Here is a 2,977-nt window from a genome sequence, read left to right on the forward strand (position 1 = left end):
ATACTGGAGAAACTCTAGGAGATATTGGGGTAGGCAAAGACTTTTTTTTTTCCTCATTTACAGTATTTATTTTTAAAAATCCACATAAATGGGCCCATGCAGTTCAAACCCTTGTTATTCAAAGGTCAACTGTACAGGCAGATACATGCTTGATTTTATAATTTACAGATTATGTATTAGAACAAAAATAAATTCATAAACTTTTTCAAAAGAAAAACCCAATGTAGAAGTGGCAATAAAGTTACAAATAGCGGTGAGATGAAATTATTTAGAAGTTTGTCTCTATGGAAGAGAGGGGGACGGGGCAAGTAGTAAAAAAGGAACATGATGTGCCTATTTTAACTTTGTATGAAAAATATTGTCCAGTTCCATGTGGCCAAACGTAGTTCTACTTTTGCCATATAAATCCTCTACTTCTAATTATTTACCAAATGCTTTATTAAAACTCTGTTTTGGGCCTTTGTTTTGGAATCTGTTATTTCTGTTACCGCCTCCTGATTGCTGTCCCCTGAAGTTTCTGTTTCCTTCATGCTGACCCCTGAAGCCTCGATTGCCTTCACATTGATCCCTGAAGCCTCGAGGTCCTTCCTGGGGTCCTTCCATCTCTGGTTGTTCTATGGCCACAGAGAGTTGCCAGCGTCTTGAATCATGCCATTTTTCCTGTATTTCTGTTACTGCTGCAGTAGAGACATCAAAGCAAACACTCAGCTTTCCTTTGAGAGAGACCATTCCCTTCACTTTGGAATCAATATCCTCACCCAGCTGCTCCTTAAGTTCTTTCCAAGCATAACTAGTGTTGGGCATTTCGATTGAACACCACAAGATCATAGTCACAAACCCACATTTGAGTTGATCGATGAGCGTTGGTCTACTGATGTGGCACCTGAAATATGGGCCAGTGCTGCTGCCAGGCCTTCTCCTCAATCAGCTTCTCAGCTGACTGCTTGAAGTGACTAATGGCAGTGGGAGGCACAGAACCCAGAAGCCTAATTGTGTCTTTGCTGGAAGCTTTTATTATTTCTGTTTCAGAAGGAACACCTTTTCATTTAAATTTAATTCCCACTTTTTGCTCCACTAGTGCTAACTGATATTCTTCCTTGTGTGGATAAAAGCAGATGCAAACCCCTGTCCTTCCAGCTCTACTCATCCTTCCAGAACGATAGATGTAGGGACTCTACATCCTTTGGTGGAGAGCTTTGTACAATCAAATTAACCTTAGGGATGTCTAGTTCACATGTAGCAACATTGGTTGCCACCAGAACTCCAAAATTACCATTTCTAAAAGCTGTCAGTGTGATTTCTCTCTGTTTCTGTGGAATGGCTCCATGTAATGACTGGGTATCCTGCTTCATAGAAATATTCTGTAAGAACTCCTGGGCCTCTTTCTTGGTTTCACAGAAGATGGTACACCCTTGAAGGCCACTGTACACTTGGATCACATCCCCAATAACTGCTGCCCTCTGAGTCCCGTGGCACTTGATAGCCAGATGCTCCATAGTTATTGCAGCTTTCTGAGTCTTTTTACCAATCAGGTCCACCTGTTCATATGAAGGTTTCATGTATTTCTTAGCAACATTCACTATCCAGTGAGGGCAAGTTGCAGGAAAAAGCAATGTTTGGGGATTGTCTTCAGAATCTTTCTTGTAGGCCACACAAAATCTCTTCCACTTGATCCACAAAACCCATATCCAACATCTGGTCAACTTCATCTAGGACAGCACGCTTAAGCTTGGTGAGATCGAGCTTGCCATTCTGTAGATGGTCTTTCATATGACCTGGTGTCCCAACCAGGATATCAATCCCATTCCGCATGCATTCAATTTGACCTCCATATGGAGTCCCACCATAAAAACAAACCACTGTCAGCTTCTTTGTGATGTCACTGAAGTCTCTGCTTACTTGACTTGCCAACTCCCTTATAGGAGTAAGAACCAGTACCTGAGGGGAATGGCCTCTCTTTTTGTCTTGTATTTCTCCCTGAAGTTTCCCAGTCAGAGGGATGGCAAAGGAGAATGTCTTCTCAGTTCCTTTTCATGCCTGTGCAATTAAGTCCTTCCCACTATAGACATGGTGGAATGTCTTTGCTTGTATAGGAAACAGGAAGGTCACCCCATGGCCTTTGAGACGCTTAATAGTCTCTTCAGATATGGGGAAATTTAAGAAAGCACCTTCTTTTTGTTCCACAGGTATTTCCTGCTCTGTCTCACTGTTACTTTCTTCACTGGCAGCTTCATTGGAATTAGAGTTGGGATCAGAAGGAGCAAATCCATTCTTCAGTTTGGGGCTTTTTTCTCCAATGTCTCCATTCACTTCTTTCTCTTTCTTCAACTTCTTGGACTTAGGAGCATCTATTTCTTTTTCAGAAGGGTTCTCGCTTTTTATTTCTTTTTTGGTTTTAGGAGAAGTGATTTCCTTTAGAACTTTTGGTTTTAGGAGAAATAATGTCACCTTGAAGTGTTTCCTCTTCCTTCTTTGCCTTTTTGGATTTAGGAGAACTCATGTCAACTTCAGTAGGCTCTGCTTTCTTTTTCACTTTTTTAGCTTTAGGGTATACAGCTTCTTCCTTTTATTCTACTGAATCTTCAGTCTTACTGACCTTTGGTTTCTCCTTTTTACCTTTCTTCTCATTTTGCTTTCGCAATGTCTTCACTTTCCCCATGGTCCTATCTGACTCCAAACCACTGTCACTGAGTTTTCCCGGCATCACTCTGCACACAGTACCTAGGTCAACTGAACTCCTCTGCAAAGACTTCTTAAATAAGACTCCCAAAGCACAGGCAATAATCCCTAAAAGAAACAAGTGGGATTATAGACTAAGAAATTTCTGCACAGCAAAGAACACGGTAGTTAGTGTGAATCGACAACTCTCAGAATGGGAGAATATTTTTGAAAAATATACCTCAGATAAGAGACTGATAACCAGAATACACAGGGAACTCAAGCAGCTTACTCCTAATCAATGATTAATCCAATTAAA

The 2,977-nt window shown here is 40.9% G+C and overlaps 1 pseudogene; it reads right to left on the reverse strand.

Moving 5' to 3' along the window:
- Positions 1–398: 398 nt before the first annotated feature.
- On the reverse strand, positions 399–2,704 carry LOC102496944 (nucleolar RNA helicase 2 pseudogene; annotated as a pseudogene).
- Positions 2,705–2,977: the final 273 nt, after the last annotated feature.

Source organism: Tupaia chinensis, unplaced genomic scaffold (assembly GCF_000334495.1).
Source record: "Tupaia chinensis unplaced genomic scaffold, TupChi_1.0 Scaffold142716_1, whole genome shotgun sequence".
Classification (NCBI taxonomy): Eukaryota; Metazoa; Chordata; class Mammalia; order Scandentia; family Tupaiidae; genus Tupaia; species Tupaia belangeri.